Source organism: Apis florea, unplaced genomic scaffold (assembly GCF_048593485.1).
Source record: "Apis florea isolate Af1SG1 unplaced genomic scaffold, ASM4859348v1 contig_3391_pilon, whole genome shotgun sequence".
Lineage (NCBI taxonomy): Eukaryota > Metazoa > Arthropoda > Insecta > Hymenoptera > Apidae > Apis > Apis florea.
In genome coordinates this window covers 2671829-2695198 of record NW_028256754.1, presented here as the reverse complement: position 1 = coordinate 2695198, position 23370 = coordinate 2671829, and the positions used below count along the sequence as shown (strand labels likewise).

Below are 23370 nucleotides of genomic sequence, written 5' to 3'. Positions count from 1 at the left end.
CGTGGATCCGTTCAAGGATACATATCATTGTCGAATCGTCGTCATTTCCACTTGGTGACTATTTCTTCTCCCCATCGAAGCCGTGGGTTTTATGGCACATACGTAGGCGATATCGGTCGCGGATGAAGGAAAGAGAAAGGAGAGGAGGAAGGAAGAAAGGAAGGAAGGAAGGAAGGGGAGAGAAAAAAAAAGGAAAGGAGGGAAACCAGCGAGCCGTTGGCAAGGAGCAGCTGACGCCCCGAGTTCTTTAATTAAAACTGACCGCCCGCTTTTCTTCCTCGGCCAAGCAATAACGAGATTTATTTCATAATACCTCCGAACTCGTTCGCCGCGTGGACGAACGTCTGCAATTTCTCAGAAGAGGATAGTTTCTCCTTCTTTCCAAAAACTCTTCCCCGAAATAATGCTTGCGTTACTGATCGAACACACGCGAGGGATACGGGATGAGAGAGAGATGTACGGAGCAACGATTGTGATGAGAGGTTGCTCGGTTTGCCTGCAATTAGAGGTAACCGGGATAATTGAAGGTGTAATAAAGGGGGAGAGGATTTTCTTTATTTGTAATAAGTGATTCGTGGTGGAATTGGTTTTGAAGATTAAGGATTGTTTCGAAGAATTGAAAAATAGAAATTGGAAATTTTGAAATGGAATTTTCGTTTAGGTTTCGTTCGTTCAGGTATCTCGGTATAAAATAAAATAACGGTGTATTAAACGCAGCAGCAGCCTTCGAATCAATTTCTAAACTTAATCGCAATAAAAACTGTGATTAATTCGTTGGATATTTAAAATTTTCTTACTAATTCTTGTTTACATGTTACACGTTTCAACGCGTGCCAACAACCTCGCTTTTTGAAAAGAAAAAAAAAAAAGAAAAAATGGTACGATAATGGTCCAAGAATGGAAACGCGGACGAACAAACCAACATCGGTTTACCCCGGCGGATAACAAGTTTTTTCCCCGGCCATTCCCCGCTTTTTTGCTCGGAGAAACAGGGTTGACGACAGTTGAAAGGTGTTTTTATTCGAAAAAAAGAGAAAAAGAAGGGGGAGGGACGAGGAGAAACGACGCGCATCCTCGAGATTCGATCGAGATACGGCCCTCTCCCCTCCCTCCCCCGGGCAAACAATCGTAAAAACGCGGCATGGCGGTGTCGAGTGGTGGTGTGCAGCCGGCCAATTAGGGAAAACTCGTGAGATATGTAGAAAATATTGATTTGTATAGTCGCGCGTGCCCGTGGCCGGCACCGCGTTACAACGACGAGCCCGTCGCGAGCGTCGCGACGCGGAAATCACCGGCACTATTCCGCCAGAAGAACATCTCGCCACGTACAGAGTGTTCCAGATTTCTCTGATCGAACTCACCTCACAGTTGACACGCCCGTGCGAAATATTTATCACCACTCCTAGTTGAAAAAAAAATATTCCTTTCGAAACAAAAATTAGAATTAGTTTGCGATTCCTTACACGCACTGTTTCTTCTAATTGCAAATTGCAATTTGTTGTGTTTGATCAGCGTGTTTTCACGGGAATGATTTTCTATGCACATTTGAAAGAGTTCTTTTTTCGAGATTGAAAAATGGCGTGTTCCTTTTGAAGTTTGCAGAATATTTTATTGTACATATAAAACAAAATCGAATGTTTCATTTGAAAGAAACAGAGAAACATTTGTTTAGAAGTAGTAATGGAAGAATAAAGATAGTCATTTTTGTACATATACACATATGTTAATTGTTATTATGATAATTAAACTTCGGGATAAGAAGCGTTGCTCCAGTCAATAGTTCGAACGTAATAAATATGCTTATGCATTGAAATGATTCGATCTTTACGTAGCATTACAGTTATGTAAACATAACAAGCAGAAACGATAATATAGATATCAGCGTTGTCAATTCAATTTAAAAGTCCTACATATTTTCTTGTTATATGCGTGTCATTAGAAATTGAAAGGAGAGATATATTCCCTGTCTCGTATTATGATTTATAAGTTAATTCACTCGTTTATGGCGTATTTATGGTATACATATCGGCTCGTGCAAAAGTAAAACGATAAAGTCGGAAGAAATTGCGTATGCACATTTATCCTCAATTTTTTCCACATCTGACTAGCTTTACGTATATCAAATCGCTTTCAAAGATCGCTTTACAATCTGTTAAATTTTACCTAACGATTATTTTATTATTTACGAATTTACGTAACGCGCACGTGAGTACAGATTATAAATTTAGAAAGTGAACTTTATTATCTCTTATTTCTTTCGATCTTCATTGTAATAACCTTATCCTCAAATCTTTGCTTTGAAATAGCGAACAAACTCTGATCTATATTAATCTATAAGCATCCTAGAAAGTTACGTTTCTTAAGTTAATATCTTCATTCATTCACATTTCTTTCACCATGTACTCTAATTAGAGCAATGAGACACGAAAAGAAGCATTTCCTTTTGAAAAAAAAAAAAATTGCTACGATCTTCGATTCCAACGAAGGGCAGCAAGAACTTTAGATTAACGCTTGTTAAAAAGCGATATTTCGAAAATAAACATTATTTTGTATTACGCATCGTCGGTAACAATGGCGAGACGAAACCAACTCGCTTCAAGATAAAAAACGCCGAGAATATTTCGGGGGACAAATACGATCGAAGGATGGTGGCCGATTCGTTCGTTCGCGAATCGGCGAAGAAAATCTGTTTACCGGTTCCGGTTCACTCGCGTGGAGGCGAGCCTGTTTCGAGGGCGTCGAAAAGGGATCGATGGGGGTGTGGGGAGGGAGGCGACAGTCGGTGCACAATAAAATTTATTACGCTTAAAACGTATCTCGTAAAATAATGATAGCGCGGTACAGAATGCACGATTCACGCGAATGCGCCATTTATCGGCACTTGCGCCGGCAGATTATCTCGACACCGTGGTACAAGGGTGATGGCGTTGGTCAATTATCGTCGCCGCGCAGGAAATTTAATTGATCGTGATAAACGATCAAATTGCCGGGAAGGTGGTGCACCGACGTATATATATATTTTTTTTCTTCACTTCGCCAGGTATGAAATTAATCCGTGGCACACAGCACTTAGGGTATTAGCGCCTCTCTGGCTGTGGGGAACGATAAAAAGCATCACTGAAAGTTGGTATTTTTGAAGTGTTAGGAAATGGAAGGGTAATCGTAGGTGTTCGATCGAGAATTTTTCCTTCTCGCGGGTGTTGTTGTTGTTTTATCAACGATTAGATAATAGAATTATAGGAATAGGCAGGAGAAGAATTTTGATTTTTCTGTACGTATCTTACATATTAACAGATATAATATGATTTTAAACGTATATGAGATTCGTGAAAGAAAGATTCGTTTTATCAGAATTTCCGAGAAAACATCTTTTATTTCCATGCCGCAGACCACCGAGTCGTCGTCGTTCCGCTGGAACTTGCTCGATAAAAGAAGTCGTGGTACCGTTAGCGTAATCAACTTTTCTTACCCACGCGAAGCAATTACGATATTTTTTTCCTCGTGCACGCGGTTAGAGAGAGAGAGAGAGAGAGAGAGAGATCGAAAGAGAATAAGCCGAGATCGCGGCTAATTAATTCTACAAATCGTAGGAACCCGGCATAACGAGCGGCGCTTGTAGAATCGATGTAACTGCTGCCCCCGCATCCGCCTCCCGATCGAAACGAAAATCGTCACTGGAAACCGTTAGCTCCTCCGCATCACGGTGGTTCGAATGGTAAGACGAGAATGTAGAAAAGCAATTTTGGTGCACTTGTCCTCCGCATTACGACTCCAAGTTTGAAATTATACGAAATATACGTAATTGGAGTAGCGTCGTGATTAAAGAAAAAGTAGACGGGGAATACCTTGATAAAGTTTCGTTCTTAAATGCTGAATCAATGCTGAAAAGTTCGACGGTTTCTTTCTAACGTATGACGAATTTCGTTCAAAACTCAGAACAGAATGAAAAATATTACTCTACGATCGAAGAGCGAGAACTTGTTGAACTCATGCTTACTTAATATTTTGTCCATCGCATCATATTCGCACAAATCATAAATAAATAAATAAATATTGAAATAAATTACGAGAAATTTCACTCGTCGAATCCTACTGTTTATTACTTTTCCATATAAATCCCCCCCTCATTTAGGTCACACGGGTTCGGTGACACCTTGCGACACAAGCATATTATTGCCTGGCCGAGGATCTTTTGCGCTTTTTAACTACGTCACAGCAAATGAGCTCATCCTCGTTTCAGCTTCATTCGCCGCAATATTCCGTTCTGGCACGACGATCGCGACCAGTTAAGCGTCGTCGTCGTCGTACGTGCCAAGCTTCGATCCACTCCGATCTAATTAAACGCCGCGAGTCCGCAGGAACCGTTAACCAACCAGAGAGAGAAAGAGAAACAGTGCCACGACTCGTATCTTCGATTCACTTCGCTCGTCCCTTCAACGAACGAACAGTGTGCCGCGTTAACGATTCTCGATCATAAACCTCTCTTCCTAAGAAATCATCAGAACTCTCTCTCTCTCTCTCTCTCTCTCAAAGATTCCCACTATGAGAGAGACACGCCAGTCCACCACAGTCCTTGACACCCTTACCTCCTACCCCGCAATTAAAACCCTCCCAAGAGACAACGCGTCGAAAAAACTCTCCCGAATGGCGCCCGCCCGCTGATCCTCCCGATCGATCCGATCGAACCTCCATCCCCTTTCCAACCTCCCCCTCAACAGACGCGAGGCAGACGGTGGGAAAGATCGAAAAGCGCGAGGCGAGAAGGAAAAGAGGAAGAGGCGCGTCGTTCTCCGCTCAGCTGTTCTGCGCGCAGACACGTGCGCGCGTGGTTGGCGGGGGCGAAGAAACTCTGGCGCGGCGTGTGCGTGGCGTACGTACGTGTACCAGCACGCGTGTATGATACACGTTCTATATCTACGTGGCGGCGGCGGCGGCGGCGGCGTGTTGTGCCGAGCGAGAGATCGTGTGTACATGCGCGTGTGCGCCCCTAGGAATACGTGTGGAGGCGCACACACGCGTGCCACCGGATCGCGCCTGTCTGTGTGGAGACCCAAACGAAGGGAGGCAAGCCAGTAAGCTCGGGCGCGCCGCAGCGGCGAGAGCAGCCATTTTACTCGAATCCGGGTGGAAAAACGTTCGCCGCGGCTCTCGTCGCGTTCGAACGGGCCACCTCGTCGCCTCACCGGTGGTTTCCGTTTCGTGGAGGGGGGCGGCGGCGGCGGCGGCGGCGGCGGCAGGTTGCCACGTTACCGCGGGGAATAAATACCGGTGTGGTGTTCGGGGAGGGAGGGAGGGAGGGAGGGTGGGTGAAGGGAAAGAGGAGACGATCTCGCGAGTGAGTTTCGAGTGGTGGACACGCCAGAGGGAAGTTATTTACGGAAGTTCCGGTGACAGGAGAAAAGAAGAAGGTAGTTTAGTAGCTGTGCGTGCACGTGTGCCACGGGGTAGAGAACGAGAGAGAGAGAGAGAGAGAGAGAGAGAGAGAGAGAAGAAACGTGTTCTTCTTCTTCTTCTTCTCTTCGCGTGTAGTCCTTTGGCTTCTTTTTCTCTTTCTCCGTCTGTCTCTCTCTTTCTCCTTTCACCTCTGCCTCCGTTTATACGAGTACGGTGTGTTTCTGCTCGGCCAGCCAGGTATATATCGGTGTGTGGGTGTCGGAGAAGTCGCATCCGAGAAGCACGAGGCCGAGAGAGAGAGAGAGAGAGAGAGAGGGAGCGTAGCACGAGGTGAGGCCATTCGTTCTGCGCAGGACCGTTTAAATTCGCCGCCTGCTTTGCATACCGCGTTTTCGCCGGCCCTCTCCACCTTCCACTCGCTCACCATCCCCGGCGGCGCGCACGACGACACCCTCCCCTCGATGCCCACCGACACTCTCGCGACCCGCCCTTCGCGATTTTCCGCGGCCAACCCCTTTCGCCCGCTCTCTCCACGACGAATTTTCCACGACTTTCCTCCTCGAGCATCTCTCTCTCTCTCTCTCTCTCTCTCTCTTTTCGCCGCTTTTCGCGATTGGACGAAAGTGGGGGGCCGAATTCGACCGAACGGGTCGATGGTCGGGAATAGTTTCGTTCGAAATTGTGAATTATTATTATTATTTTTTTGTTTACAGCGAATCGAAGTAACGAGAAGTTGGTCTGGTTGATCGGGGTTAGATTACTTAAACTTCAATTATTGGCTCGTTTATTGTTGTCTTTCGATCGTTTACGTCGATCGATCGATATCGAAAGAGTTTTATCTCTCAACAACGGTCGATACATTTTTTACAATTGGTTTTCTTCTATCGCTTCACGTTATATACGCGAGCAGTCGGTTATTGATGACTGTCTCGTGATTATTGATCGATGAAACATCGTTTCGAAAAGTTGAGGAATGAAGATAATTAAAGAGAATTTTGCGCGATTGGTTCGGATTGAAGAATCCATTTTTGTACAAGGGCAAATAAAAATTTCCAATCCGGTAGTTGAAATTGTTTTCGAAGGCGACGGCTAGCTACTTTTTCTAGCGCGCGGCGGCCGCGCCAGAGACAGCATTGACCTAGAAATTCGCAGACAAGTGAAGAGCATCGTTGGGTTTCAAGGGCCGCGTTACAATCCCGTGGCGCGGAAGACTTTTCTGCCCGAAGCGGATTCTCGTAAAAATCAACGTCTATTGGGAAAGGAAAAAGGGAAAGGAGAAAGAGAGAGAGAGAGAGAGGGAAAGCAAAATGAAAGAAAAATCGAAACACGTTCGGTGAACGAAAGTTTTTCTAATTAACTACGTCGCTTTTGAAGACGGTGTAACTACGATATCTATCTAATTTTTCCAAGTAGCGTGGAAGAACAATTATTCACAGCTAATTGTATAAATATTTTGGACACGCTTAGCAATTGAGTGTTAAATTTCATATTTCATATTCACGTTGGCTACGTTGGATTAAATATATAATCAGAATTGACAAAATTTCTTTTAAAATTCTTTCATTAAGTGAATGAAGTAATAAATTAATATCCTATTAAAACTGTATAGATTTATAGATCTTGGTCGAAATTTTTATTATCTCTTTCAAAACGATTCCTTGTCTTCAACGCAATATGTGATAATTTAGACACAATCTATATATCGATTCTTATTGATACGAGAGAAAATTATAAATAACCTATTTTATCGTCAGATCATATTCTTACCACTCTCCTTCCAACACTTTGTTCTAAAAGTTGTCGAACAAAAGCGAAATTCCAGCGCTACTAATATTTTAACACGAGAACCCAGCATCCGTACGTCGACGTTAAATGCTGTCTCACGTAATGAGCGACTTGGCTCCAACGGGCGCATATTTTCTTTTATGATGCCTAAATATAATCTTAACGATGTTCTTATGGCCTAGACCAGTGAGCCGCTGTGAGAAATTCGAAATTTTGCAGGGCCTTCGATCCGTATTTCGAATCGATCCTCACAGTTGTCTTATTCTGGAAATTCGTTCGATCTCCTTCCATCTTACGTGATTATTTCGTTCACGGATCTATCTAGATGGGCCCTCTCTACGTTCCTTTCAAATTCAAAGTGAACAGTTCATCGTCGAAATTTTGTGGCAAAGTATCTTACATCTGTGTACCGATACTTGGACAATGAAAGAATGACCTTGTTTCCAGATACGTTGCATGTAGTGCCTTCCGCTTTGTCGCTCCGCTGGCTTATTACATGTTAGAATGACTACTTGACGAATTTTCGTGTTGTACCGATTTAAACGTTGCAAATAAAATTTACTCGAGTTCTTTTTCGTCGTGTGTCTATTACGTGTCCTTTCACCTTGTTTGGATACCTAACTCGTGAGTTTTTACGAGGAGCACACGTTGGATGTATATAATAACAATGGCAATGTTTGAAGTAATATTAAAAATACAATCGTAAAAGTTAAAGACAAATGAGGATGCTTCGTAGTTTTCTCGAAAGCGCCATCTGGATTCCCCTATAATTCCCCTAAATCATTCGCTCGTTGACACGTTCGACCCCGATTCGACGGGAACGTTCGAGTCTGGCCAGGCGCAGGATTGCAGAAAGAAGTTGAGGCAAATGGAAATATTCAACGCGACAAACTATTACGATCCACATTGCGTCCGTCTCCATTTGAATATTTAATGCGGGGCAAACAATGATGGAAGAATAAATGAGGATTCCGGTCACAGCCCACATGAAAATGTATCGCACGCAAGAAACCGGATTCCGGATTAATAATCCGCGCACAAATTAAGTTTTTCTCCCCCTTTGGGGGTTACCTACGACCGAATTATCGTCTTTTCCTCCGCCGTTCCTCTTTTCCCTCCTCCCTGCCCTGCGTGTGATCAACGATCGTGGTCACGTAGCAGCCGGGCCGGCCGACTCTCGATCGCTCGGCGATCGTCACGTGTCGGCCGATTTTCCCATAAAACCCACTCAACGACTTTCGATCGATGCCAATCAGCGATTATTATCCGCCGATCCTCGATCTTTTCACGATCGCGTTAGATCGTGCTACCTTGCGAACCTGCCGATTATCCCTCCGCCGTGAAAAACTCACGCTCGTGCGTTCCGTGATCGTCCCTCTTGTGCGTGTCTCTTCTTTTCTTTTTTTTTTTCTCTCGATTTCCCTTGATGTTGTTTCTCGATCGATTGACGCGAGTAAAGTTATCTTGGGGGGGCATCGAAAGATTCTAGGGATGTATTAAATTCCACGATGATCGTTTTACGATAGATTCGTATTGAGATATAGACGTGTAGCGGAAGTGTGGTTGAAGAGATGTAGAGATATTGTTTTTTTTTTTTTTTTCTAGGTATAGTAGTCGATTGATTATATAGTTTTGACAATAATTCATTCATCGTTTATTTATTTTTGATTTTCTTATCAAGAGAAGTTTTTTTTTTTTTCCTTTTGTTAAAGCAAATAGATTGAGAGGATAGATTTTATTTTTTTTGAGAAAGTTGTGAGTAGGTGGAAATAATATTTTGTAAAAATATTGGCTTTACTGGCTAGATCTTTGTGATGCTCTTTCATGATTTTCATTGTCAAAATTTCTTTAGACAATTCTTGTTTTATTTTGCACGTAGACTATATATATTATTCGAATTTCTATTGTAAATTTATTGGTGGTATTTTTTTAATATATTGAATTATATATTGAATCGAAAGCTGCGAATTGGACTTTTTTAAATTTTTATTCAAAACTATATCAAACTTTTAATTCAATTTCTGGATCTTTAAAAATCCATAAATAATTATCGAGTCTAACGAATCTCTTCCACCCTTGAAAGAATAAAAAAAAAAGAAGCAATTCCTCTTCGGCCAGGTTGTTACCTCCAAACGATCGATTAAACGTTAAGGTCGCGGTTTTAACATCAATTAGCGCGCGATCGTATTTCTTTATCGTCCCTCCATTACGGTTCCCCGAATTTCGCTGACGAAACAACCCCCTCGTTTCCTCCTTTTTTTTTTTTTTTTTTTAATTGTCGTGTACCCGCCAACTTTTACATATTTTTATATATATATATTTCTCTTCTTTCTTCACTCACCCTTCCCTCCGTGCCTCCCAGTGACATTTGCGTGCGCCTGGACGGGGGTACGTCCGCATCGACACGCTAGACGACAATTAACTCGACAAACCGTGCAACCGCCATCCTCTCTCGTCCCCCCTCCCTCCTCCCCCCCTCCCCTCTCCCCCTCCAGTCACTCGATCTACTACTCCCTTTCGCGCAGCAGAGAGAGGGTGTAAACCCGTCATTATCCTGATTATTCTTCTATGTCGGCTAATCACAAGCTGTCACTCGTGTCATTGTTTCACTATGGATCATTATTTCTTCTTTTCTTTTTTTCTTCTTCTTCTTCTTCTTCTTCCCCTTCTTCTTTTTTCTTCTATTCTCACTCTATGTGTTCTCTTCTCGTTCATTTCACGATCGTGTTCCTTTTTGTTTTGAACGAGTCCGGTAATTAAGCTACTGGAAACGGAAATGTGGATGCATATCCCATCTACGTGGTGTGAAATGATGAACAGTTTTATTTTTCAGATTGAAGATGTGGATGAAATAATTTTGTATTCTTTTTGAATGATGCCTTTTTATGTTTTTTTATGTTTTATTTTTTTTTTTCTCTCTTCCAAAAAAGAGAATTGTTCATGTTTGTAAATGCTTGTTAGAAAGGGGATACTTTGGAAAAATCTTATCTCGTTTGTTTGTGCCGATTACGTATTTTAGTAGTCGATAGAATCTTTCTTCCTTCGATAGGAAATTTTATCGTTGCTTTATTGTAAAATTTTTAAATATTTCTGAAAGTTAATTATCTTCCACAGGGATCTAATCGAAATTACAAATCTATCCGGGAAAGCTTTTATAACGCAGCCTTTCATCTGGCACTCGTACAAAGTGAGATGCCAAGATACATTTTGTCACAGAATACGTTTAATGAATTTTTGGTCGAGTTTCCAATATTCATTAATTTCTTCAATATTATTTTATTAATAGTTTATACATTAGTGGATAAAAATATTACTTCGCGCACGATTTGTGGAAATATCTAGATAAACTTGTAAATACACGAATAATATTTAAGCCATAGAAATTTCCAATAAAATTTAATATTGACGGTAAATAGAAAATGTATCACGGTTGCACTATTGCCACGAATTTATTCATAGATCTATCGATGGGGGTAGTAGTAGTATTGTCGGATTTGTGGATTCAAAAGTAAATCAATTTACTTGTGGTGTGAATCTAACCGTGAAACAATTTGAACACTCGATTCGAATATTCTGAAACTGTCGTGTTATCCAGTTTTTATTATTTTTCGAGACTGTTTGCAGACAATTTGTTGCCCAATAATAATTTTCTCGATTCGTCGAAGACGACCTGTCAGATGAAGAATTATTCGACAGCTCGAAATTTCGATCGCGAAATTTGGTAAACCAATGTTGACACGTACATTCACGTTCACTCGTGAAATTTGTTCCAAAATAAATAGGAAATAATTTTTACGCTTATTATTTACATCTTTTTTGTATTGCACGATCGATTGAAAATAAAAATTGCGTGTTCTAAAATACACCGAATTTGAATATCGAACTCTCTTGAGTTCATCATTCATTAGATTCTCCATGAAAGATCAATTGTTTCGAAAACGAACAGAAACTCCGTTCATTTAATAAGATCTATTCTGTTTAAAAAAAAAAAAAAAAAAAACAGTTTGATAAAATTCATTTTCGTAGGAAATTCTTAATTTTGTAATACATTTCCCTCTTTATTTAAATATACAACTACATTCCTCTTTCGTGGCTAAAACAAATAAAGCGACGCTTCCACATCCAAAGTGTCCCTCTACAAAAAAATACAACAATTTCACAAGTCATTCCACGCATAACTCAAGTTCTCACCACCACGGTATTTCCATCCACCAAAGTAAACAATCCATTTCAAACGTATACCTTCCATGTAAAATTCTCAATTATAGGATCGTCATAACTGTTTCACAATCTCAATAAAATTATTCATCGTCCACACACAACCATCCATGCCGTACAAAATCGTCGTCTCGAACCCAACAATTATCCCAACAATCTAGTCGCATAAGAAGAAAAACAGTAACAAAATCAACAAACCCAACTCTCGAATTCTCACCTCCCAAAGCTTCTCCAAACTTCCAACTGGAGCGAACGATTCGTTTCTAAAGAGAGGAGCGTTGAAAGGGGTGAGGCGATAAAGCGGCTGGCAGGATGAGCGACGAGCGAGTCGCTGAGAGCTGAGCGCCTCTGGTGGAGGAAGCGAGAGAGCGGGCGTCTGATGCTTGCGCGAAAGAGACGGGGAAATATAAAATAGCGGGCGACGGGTTAGACTATATGCTCTAATTTTAGGCGATCGCCTCGCTCCCTCACCCGAGGATTATAATTAGATACAAAAATACCCGACCGCCACCCACCCACCCGACATTCGTCGAGCGAAAGCGCGGGTGCGTTTCACGATATATCCGTGAGAGAGAATGCAAAAGCAAGCGAGGCCCGTTCTCGTGTTGCTTCTCGTTTGCTTCGCGGCCAACGTGTTGCAACGCGTGCAACACTCTCTCGGCACAGAGAGAGAGAGAGAACCGTTTTGCTCCACTTCGTCTTGTCCGGTTAATTATTCAAGCTGTAAACCCGGCTGACTAATTGTTAATCTTGAATAATAGATAAGATCCTTGCTACCTAACCATGTTTTCGCGGCTGGAGTGAATTATTCGAAGGTTTTTACGAGTGTCGTCGAAAATATGGTAAGGCTAGGTTCGATTTTAAGTACGTTCCAATGTAAACAAGGAATTTTGTTAATTTATATTTTTACAGTAGGTGTATTTGAGTAATGATGAACGTGTAGTATTATACTCTGTATGGTAACAAGTTCTTTTTCAATTTTTGAGAATAAAAAGAGGGAGAAAAGGGGGTCGTGTTTCGAGAATGGTTAAGAAATGGTGTTGTACGACGAGCCTTTCTTGGAAGGTATGGATTCAGTTTCTATGAAAAGTTGACGTATCGAGCGCGAAACGTGGCCGCCATAAGCGGACGATGGTTATTTACGTGACGGATAAATAATTAATTAACGTGACTCGAAAGGATTCAAAGAATGTAACAGCTGCTCCTCGTCCCGGTGTTATACGCTATAGTGTTCACTCACCCCTCGTCTAGGGGCTAGTCTAATATAAGGCAGCGAGCCTCGTTTAGGGTTGTGGTGGGGGTAGTCACCCCTAATGCAGGGGAGGTAATTATTATACGAACCAATCGATACTTCGATGAACGAGTCCGGTTCTTCGACGAAGGAAAAAAAAGGAAAGCACGTTGCTCGAGCTTCTTTCATCGAATTGATTGCGTTCCCCAGGTGGAGGAGCTATTTTATTCCTTTGTAGGGGTAGAATTTTTGAATTAAATTTTTGCCCTTATTAAATAGCTTTATCCTTGGAGAAAAATCATTTTTCTTTTCATTGAAATTTTCTTAAAATTTGAACAATATAATTTCTACACTTGTTTTTCCTTTCTTTTTGTTTCTCGTGTTTGAAATTTATCGTTCGACGAGACGAGACCTGAAATTCAAATTTCGAACAATTCGAACTATTATTACCTTCGACGATATTTTATAGATATTCCAATATACTTGGAATACCATCTACTTTTCGACCTGCTTTACGATCAGGAATTACTTCTGAAATCATCGACTACAATATCGGCAGTATATATTTCATCGATCGGGATCAAAAAGCATTCCCCCATCCTGTTGTTTTAGAAACACGTTCCGCAAGCGAGAAGCATTTTCATGCGGCCGCAAACTTGTACGCGTTCGAGCCAGAGGGAAACTATTAATAATGCCAATAATTACCAATTATTTTTAAATGCCAAGAGAGCAAAGTTAATTTCGGCACGTGAGCTCACGCTCTCCCACGCCGGCGTCTCGTGTGCATGCACAATACTTAAATATTCGCCAGTTGGTCCGATCTTCACGGTATAAAATATATATACGCGAGCACAGTTGGAATAATGCATTGCGTGCAATTTAAACGAAATATCCTGTGCACTATTACGTCCCGCCTGTAACATGCCTGCTCGCGATTAGTCAATACGGTAATTTGGCCGTGATTCAATTCCACAACTTGCACACTTTGTATGTTTATAATATCTCTAGTTTTCCACCGGTTAACGAATCGTTGAAAATAGCGTGTAAAAGTGGTGATTGCGAGCCTTCTCTCTGCGAACAATGTTAACCAATGAGATATTTCAAGCCCTCGCGGCCCCGTATTCTTATTACAGCTTGCACTTGTTCGAGCACTACTTCCAGCCGTAAAAACCGTTTCGCTTTCCTTCGAACGATTAAATTACGCGTACATCGACGAAAATCTTGTTTGGACGCGTCTGGGAATGGCATTGGATGTTGTTAACGAATTATTCTACGGATGATACAGTTGCTCCCTGGTTTCGATAAATATTGAATCGGTCAGATGGTGTTTTACAGTTGTTAATTTATTTTTGAAATAGTTCAAATCAATCTACAAATCTACATTTTAAATTTAAATCAGTTCTTCTCGACTCTGTTCCAAGAATATTATAAGAACGATCGAAATCCGACGAATCTTCTCCTCCCTGGAAGAGTAAAAAAAGAATCGGTTAGGTTAGGTAGGTTTCGTTACGATACGAAAGGTGGACACAGTCCCACAAGACTGGTTGATTGCCGGTTAAAAGATCAGCGGAGTGTGACAGGGCCGTTTCTCTCTGGCGCACGCCTCACCGGTGACACACGAGGACGAGATGGAAGTAGGCGCGAGGGGTGGAGGAGGAGGACCCTGAAGGAATCATGGTCTCTAATTTTTACGGTGTACCCACATGCGCGCGTCCTCCCTCCCTATATTTACAAGTACAAGTAGCCGGTCATTAAATCCGATAATTAATCACAATCGTCTCTATTAACGGGGAAGGGTTAATTGCTGTTATCCACGCCGTGGCCGGCTGGGCGAGGGGCGGGGGCGGAAGGCGGAGGTGGGACCAGCCCAGGATGTGACTGAAGAATGGGCCCGTCGATCGTCCACCTGCCTTTTTTTTTTTCTCTCTTCTTCTCTCCCCTCCCCCTTCTTCTTTAAGGCGAACGCCTCGTCTTTCGCTAGAGAAACCGATCATTTCATGGTTTAGGACGCCATGCAAATATGATATATACATTTTATAACTTTCCCACGTTTTAGTTTTCCGTTTTAGTACGTTCGATCTTGGTATCTTTGCTTTTTAAGGCCTAAGTTTCAATTTCTGCCGCCAGAGAGCGTACGTGAGTTCGTGAGGGGACACGTATCTGTCCAATTTCTGCAATGAACAAGATGCATGCGAATCCGCTTTCTACAGAAATCAATAAGATCTGGAATAAGCAGCACGTGCTTCTTCTGTACTCGTAATGAAATCGAATAGCAATAACAATCGATACGTTCGGTTTCAAGAACGAGAGAAACTTTGCAACGAAGATTCCTAAGACTCGTGTATATATATATATATATATACTCTTGGTTCAATCGCGACAGAGGAACTCGAAGGGGGTAAGGGAAAAGAAGCAGGTTGGCGAGAACGGGCGATCGATTGCAAATTGCGATACCGTTCGGTAAACCTGCGCAAAAGCAAGGTCTCTCGGTGACATTCGATCCACGGTGCTAATGCACGAAACACAATGGCGGGGCGCAAAAGCCATTCTGATACACTTTAACGCGCGGAAGCTACAGAGCCTCGGTGTGTTTACGTTCGCGTAACTCTCACAGGGTAACGGGCAAGTTCCACGAGTGGTAGCCTAGCCGGGTGGAGGAATATGGCCGAGCATATATCCATGTACACGTATTCCAGGGGTGGTGGTGGTGGTGGTGGTGGTGGTGTGGAATCGGCACACGAATACCTCGGTGGAAGTGGTGCGCACACACAGACGTGGGTTGCCTCGTACACGGCCATCTACTTACTTTAGTGGTCAGCGCGGAAGAAAAGAATTAGTTAGACGGGGGCGCGTCTCATCTAGGTCACCCACACTGGCACCCGGCCGAGGCTTACGTGTATATAGGTGTGTAATACACGTACACACACTGGAAGAGCCTCATTACGGTGCCACGGTGGCGAGGGGGTGTGCAGCAAAAGAGGCGAGCGTTAATTAAGAACAGACTCGCCACCCTCTAAGTAAGGAGCACTGACCAACCCCCTCCACCCCCCATCTTCTACACGAGCAGCTTACCTACTACTCCGTCCGACTGGCCTCTCTCTGCGTTCATGCTCGCCTTCGCCGTGGCCTCACACCAACCTTCATTCTGTAAGAGGAAAAGCCGAGGATTGTGTAAGAAGACGGAAAATGAGGGAAATACGGGGAACGTGTAAAGAAGGGATCGAAGGTGGATGAGACTTGGGATAGGGTGAAAAACGGTGGAGGAGGATGGTGTGGACACTCTGGAGAATTAAACGTAGCGTTAGCACGGTTGGAAAATATTTGCTTCTTATGGAATTTCGTTCGACGTTCGTGCCTTTGTCAATCGATCGGTTGGATTAATAATGATTTGCAATGATGATTCGTAATCGTGTACAAGAGTTCAACGATTAATCACAGATACAATCGAGATACGATTCTTCAAATTATTCCATTCAAAAGTAAGGAAAGAAAAAGAACTCGAGCGTGCGAAATAATACACACTCACTCGATGACACGATCTTTTAATTATCTCGCTCATCGAAAATGGTCGATTCATCCGTAAAAAAAAAAAAAAAAAAAGAAAAAAAAGAGAAGACGATATTTCACGTAATGGTTGGCTGGTTCTGTAATAAAAGGAAAGGAGTAGCTGTTCGGCAAAGCTGCACCTTTGAAAATCATGGATGGAACAGAGTGGAAGGATGATCGTGGCAACGATCTGATCGTGACGACACGGAGGCACACATGTTGCCAGTGTCGCACAATGGCAACTCCTCTTAGGCCAGAAAAAAAGTCACCCAACTGTTCATCCCCTTCCGTTATAAGCTCCCCCGGCCAGGGGTGAGCGATTGTTTCCAACAGGTTTGCCAGCTTTTGTTTCAGCCCGTTCTCATGCGCGCCGGAACTGGTCATTGCTCGAACCCCTAAAAACGGTTGAACAATGACCTTCATGGCCGTTACATCGCGCTGCAATAACGACCCCCTATTTCCCAGAGTTCCGAGAGGAAGAGAGAGAGAGAGAGAACAGAGTGTGTGTGTGTGTGCGCGCGCGTAATCTCGATAGGATGGGGGGGGGGGAGGGGGATTTATTCCATCGCTTTAAATGCTACGCCATCGGCGTATTTAATCGACGATTATATTCTTTGCGCACGTGACCTTTCTGATTACTGGTTCCGATTCGCGTGGAAAATATGGAAATCTTTTGTTAATTTTAATCGATTTAAAATTTTTTTAAAATTGTGACGCATAATCATTTTTTAATGATTGATAATCGAGGAGGACAATTTGATGAATAATTGAACGAAGATTGAAGAAATTATTATTAGAACCAGATTGTTAGATAAATATTATTTATTCGATAGATTTTGAATTTTATCGTTAATTTCAGATTATTAATAATCGTATCACTGGTTATACGAGTTCTCTACACTTTCATATCACGAACATTGATTTCAACATCGTTTATCTCATAAAATTAATTTCTCATAAAATATCATCTCGACCAGTTTATCTTTACCAACAATCTATTTATTATATAAAATTAATTTCATTCTTCCTCCATATGAAATATCATTTCTATTTTTCGATCCTCTTCAACCTATCTGTACACCGTGCCCGCAATTAATAAAGCAGTGTACAACAACTCTCTGTTGTTCAACACGTTCGAAGGGAACGAAACCGAACTGTTGTTGCTCTCACGATTCTCCGCACGATCGCCGCACTCGGGCTTGAATTTGTTTCCAGCACAGAAAATGTGCTTCTCATGCGTTTTAATAGCTGTCCCTTTTCATACGCCGTGGCCTGAAATTCCTTCCAGTTTCTTCATTTATTTGGCGGAAAGAAGAGCTTAATGAGGCGAAAGGCTGCTTCCTCCCTTCCCTCCCCCCCTACCCTGGCAAAGAGAGAGGAGAGAAATCCCTTACGTAATTGTTCGTCTCATCGAAGGATCTTCCACATTGTGGCGGACAGCTGGTTCCGCTCCCCGTATTTATGTGCATGGGAATCGAGTGAAATGACGTTAACCGCTTTCTCATAATCGACGTCACTGCCATTACGATGAAACGTTTCGCGAGTGGTCCAACATTTCTGGTCATCATTTCTGCTTCACATCGTTCTTGTAAAGTGTCGATCCTATGATTTCAACAATCCATTTAAATATTCCAATTGGTGATATTAATTAATTAATTAATCAATTTCAATATTACGCAAATATTCCACTTTACCAAATTACCTCCTCCACATTATTTCTCCTGTTACCTGTTTTGGCAAACAGGTTGAGAGACACTGGGCGCCGAAGACAAATCCGCAAATTAAACAAACACCTTATTGACACGCTGATCCTTCGGCATCCCCCCAAAGTCTGTCGCGTGGATGAGAAGGAGGAACCGTTCGGCCAAGGATAAGAAAGGGGGCAGGGGTGGAAATGAAGGAGCGAAAGGAAGACAGAAAAGAGACTTGGCAATCCGAATGAACCAACTACACCGCATACAGGGTCTTAGCGGGACTTAACGAATATTGCCGTCGATATCCAGAAGAAGCCCCCCTCCTCGCTGCTTCTTCTTCTTCGCCTTCTTCTTCTTATTTTTCTATCGAACCTCCTTTTGTCCTTGTCTCCACGGTGGAGACGCGTTACGGAGAGGTTCGATTCGGCGAGCAGACCAAGTTAATTTAACCCGCACGTTAATTTCTTCCCCGAGATTTCGCATTCGACCCGACCGTCCATTCAATATCTATCTAGGATGCTCTTCCGAGCATTTGGCCAATCTAAAGTTTTCCAACCATCTCGAAAGGGAAACGTTCTCTTCGTAATTCTCTTCTATGGATGAGCGAAAGTGACTGGTTCGATTCGAGGATTCTGTTTCTGTCTTCGATTCGATACATTAGACGAAGATAGGCTTTGAAGAGGAAATTGTGATTAGAATTGGACAAGTTGTGTCATTTTGATAATTGTATTACAAGAACTAAGCTTTCGATAAACAGTGGACGTCAAGAATCACCGATATAATACTTTCCATTCATCATCAACTATGTATAATTGAACATTCATCTGGCGATTAATGTAACCGGGATTACATAAATTGTTGAAACTGCGTGCGACTGCTCGAAAAATAAAAGAGGGGGGAGGAAGCGCGGGCTCGAGGAGGATTACATCGAATTACACGGAACGAGGGCAATAAAACATCTCGGTTTCGCAGGTTGAACAGAAACGAAAGGCTCCCGGTTATTTCGTTACGCCACTGTTTTCTCTTGCACATTGTATACACGGGACGATCCGAGACGGTTGGAGAGAGAGTTGGACGACAAGGCAGATAAATTAGTGCTAGTAATGAAGACTGAGTCCGGCGTCTGATTAAACAAACACAAGGGAAACACGAATAAGTGAGGGAAGAAGCGTGAGAGGGAGGAGGGGGAGGGGGGAAAGGTTGGCGCTTAAAAAGGGAGAGAGAGAGAGCTGGCGGACGAAGAGAAGAAGAAGAATCTGCGAGTCTTACTTTCAGACCTTGTCTTATTTTGCCTCTAATTAACTAAAGTAGCGTGGTAACCGCTACTCCAAAGACATTGGTTGCCATTTCTTTCTTTCTCTTTCTTCCCTTTGGCCAACGCATCTTTTCTCATTTCATCTTATTTTTTTCAACTTATTTCTGTACACACCGCAATGCTCAAAAATATCGCAATGCTTTCTTTATTTTTAAAAACTTTCTTGCAGATTGGAGAGATATCGGAATGACACGTAGAAGTTTTTCATAAAATACTGCAATAATCTAATATTTTTCTGTACTTTTAAACGGCGGATAACTCGACCGGATTTAAATGTAAATCGTTACAAAATCGAAAGATACGAATCGAATTTGAAAGAAACTAGAAACTTCTTTGCGAAATTCTTGCTCTTAAGATTATTTCTCGGACACCACGTTGAGAATAAATTCTTTTGCTCTCGCGGCGAATAGAGGAACGATAGAAAATAGAAATCGTCCAAAAATTGATAATTTCATTTCTCGCTTGTTATTCCAAATTTCTATTCGAGTGACCGATCATTCTCCTCCTCCTCGAAGAAGAAGAAGAAGAAGAAGAGCTCGATGAAGAGCTGGTGGGTTAAGCAAACTACTGCTTCGTAGAACGAGCGTTGTTTCATTTTCGACGCACGTCCTCAAAATGAAAATGTATGAGCTTGTATAATACATAGAGAATAGTTTTCGACCGGGGCCCGGTTAGCAGAGCATGAATCTCATCGAGCCACTCAAGGCTGAAGCTCTCGAAATTACGCGGGATGAATTAAAAATAGCGGTCACTAAATCGTGAAAACAAAATCCGGCCGGATTTATGGACGCTTTTTGAGATTTCCAGTCACGAGCTATTAGTCGTGGACGTTTGCGAAAAATAACGAAAATAATCATCGGTCGTTACATGGTGGACAACCACTACTAACAGGTTTTACAGAGACGTGGTTGCTTTACCATCTTTCCTTTTTTTCTTTCTTTTTCATATTTTGCTCCTGGAATGATTATAAATTTCATTGTTACGGAAATATACGTATGAATAATGCGATACTGGTTATTAAGAGATCGTGACCGTTTGTTGCGAAAGAATTCTCTGAGATTTCTTTAAGACCTATTCACAGTGATATAAGAATCGAAATACATTTGCCAAGATGTACCACTTTTCCTTATCAATATAGCATTTTACCCCGAAACTCGTGGCACAATCGTGTTATAATCAACGAAAAACCAATGAAACCAAAGTATTTCTTGATCCATGTTTTCTTATATTCATTATATCATGTATTAAAATTAATCGAACAAACGTTTAATTCAATAACCGTATTTGCAAGATTCGTATTTTATTAATTTGCTAATCGATTATACCTTGTTACTGAAATTATACAAAAAAAAAAAAAAATTCACCAAATGTAAAATCTCTCTGGCAAACTGGAAAGATCCATCCATCAGGTCAGAATTTTCGAGTAAAGAGGAGGCGTCGTGTGGTCGCCAATTTATTTATAATCCATATTTTTTTCAACTTTGAAAAACTTCGAATTAGCATGCGTATCGCTCATCCAAATGCGATCCGGGACGATAGGGGCGGTGAAAAAAAATAAGCTCCGACTGTAATAATTATTATCAAGAGAGAGAGAGAGAAGACGGTCGTGAGATCTGCCGCCTCGTTCGAAGAAGAAGAAAAAAAAAAAAATATTCGAATCCATGACGTTGGGCCATCAGGCAAGGACGTTCAAGTTTAAACGAAAATAAAAATTCCCCTGCCCGATACTAATTATAGAATATCGCTCAACGAGCAAACGCCGCTTGAATTACCGATATCGCGGTGCTTCGCCATTTTATACCGGGTGTTTATAGAGTGAATTTCCCACTCCACCGTGGAAGAAAAGCTGTAATCAAAATTCGATCGAACGAGCTATTTATTATTTGTAATTTTTGCTTGGGCCAATTGATTTTATTGAGCTCGATGTTTACATTCTTATTGAAAAGTTGTAAGACTAACGCAATCACGTTTGCTTTATTTTTTTTTTTTTTTTGAAATGAATAATATTAGGCTGTATGCAGATGAAATTCTAGCGAGGGACAGTTTGATCAAATTTATTTTACCTTCTTACTTTATCAACGAAAACTAATTCTTAGAAACTGTAACGAGATAGAAAGAGTGAAAACTAAGAAATTTATATTATTTGATACTGCTAAATTATTCTCGAGAGAAGGTAAAATTGCGATCATATTGAATTCAATTTATCTAACAATAAGTAATTATTTGAACGAAAGTTTAATATTTGATTCAAATAATATAAGACTTTAAAAAATACATCTTCTTAATACATTGACTCAAATATATGTTGAAATACTGGAATTCGAACGAGTTCTCGAACAACTCAATTTTACATAAATTGAAGTTTCGAATCGAATTGGTTAATTTATAAACGTACGCCATTTCTAATTTTGATACACCTTATAGATGTTGACGTGTTGTTTATTCCTCGCATGGAGGAAAATTAATATTGTTTTTATCGACGAGCAACGGGATAATTAGATCTTGGTACAGTCCTGTTTGCACGTCCACGCTCGAACCTCCGTGTAATCGAGAATCGATCTCCTTCTCTCCTTCGTTGCTTCGTTCGTGACGCGTCGCGAATTCATTTCTTTTAACGAGAACGATGCGTTTCCAGCCTCCTCGATCCAATCTATGAAGATGATCGACGATATTATGGTCGCGTTTCCCTTGTCTGTGATGGGGGATAACTTGTATTCGCATAGATTAACAACGAACGAATTTTTCTCTCTCTGTTTCAGATTTGCATAGAGAATGGTGGGATGTTAGCAGGAAACGAAAGACCAGAGAGATTGTGGAATTCCGAAAACGGTGAGACAGTTCAGATTGCTTAATTATCCGTTCGAATTTATGTAATTTGACTTGGAGTTTGCGTTTGCAAAAGTCAAAAGTTACTTTCTTTGAATTTTCTTTAAAATTTTCAGGAGTCGACAAAGTTCCATCTCTTTGGAACGTTTGCTATTTTTCTAAAATGACATATTTTTTTTTTCTTTTTAGATATTTATCTGATTATTCTATTGCGAAAGGAAAATGTACAATTTAATCAACTTATGCAAAAGGAAACGCTAAATATTTTAATATCAATGAAAAATAAACCAATCATTCCAATGCAAAAAGCAAAACTTAATAATAAAGAATTGAAAATTCAAATATCTTAAGCAATCTCTCAAACGAGCCTCGATCAGAGATGCGTAAAATTTTAACGATTGAAGTTAAAACTAAAGTTATTCAAAGCATCAAAATTATATAAAGTTATGCATTAATTATAATAACTTATTCAAACCTTTTTAAAATCGTTATTTAAACTTTATTCGAACTTTTACTTACTTTTTCAACTCGATTAGTACTCGACTCTGAATCACCATTCATCAACAATTCGTGAGATAATTACGAAACATCACACACTTGTCCCAATTTCTACAATACGTGTTAAGCTGTTGTATCGCAACGTTCAAATTTCCCGCGCTCCCTTGGAAATCGATGAAGTTCCATGTCGTTGCGTTGCATGCCCGAGCTTCGTGCGGAAGATCAATCCGGGAGTATAAACGATGACGTTAATAATAGCGAAGATAAAGCATTCCATGAATATAAATACTCTCTTCCTCCGTCTCAGATTTCAGTGAAGTGACGTTATTAGGGAATTTGGAACGACCTCGATAACGTTCTCGGCCCAATTCACCCAGGGAATTTAATTCTCGAAATTATTCGGCGGGAAGAAGAATTATCGATGCGTAAATGGCGGATCGAAGTTGGTTCGATTTTCGTTCGGGGTGCCAGTTTTATATATCCGACGGGGGGGCTAATCGTGGTTTTGGAAGACGGATGGGGTTGTTCAGTGGCTCGAGGTAAATTGCAACCTTGAACTACTATTTTACGATACAACACCGCGCGCGCCGTTTCCATATTGAAACGAGTTACCATTTGCCGGTAATTTCATTTTGCTCTAATTTCATTCGATACGAGAAATAGCGGAGTGGTTATTCCGGGATGTAGTTTCCTAAATTTGAATAATTTTATGTCGAGTAATAACGTTACGAATCGGTTTAAAATTATTTTTTCTCTTTTTTTTTTTTCTTTGGCGGGCAGATGAAAACAAGATCGAAATTGATTTCCATTGTTTCTCTGCTTCTTCAACACGAAATTCGTTTATGCGCACGATATTGTAATAT

The 23370-nt window shown here is 41.3% G+C and overlaps 1 long non-coding RNA gene across 1 annotated transcript; it reads left to right on the top strand.

Moving 5' to 3' along the window:
* Window positions 1-5313: 5313 nt before the first annotated feature.
* Window positions 5314-22295, top strand: LOC147656961 (uncharacterized). Its single transcript, XR_015293387.1, has 3 exons — window positions 5314-5408; window positions 21943-22012; window positions 22199-22295. It is a non-coding gene; the product is annotated as an uncharacterized LOC147656961 (long non-coding RNA).
* Window positions 22296-23370: the final 1075 nt, after the last annotated feature.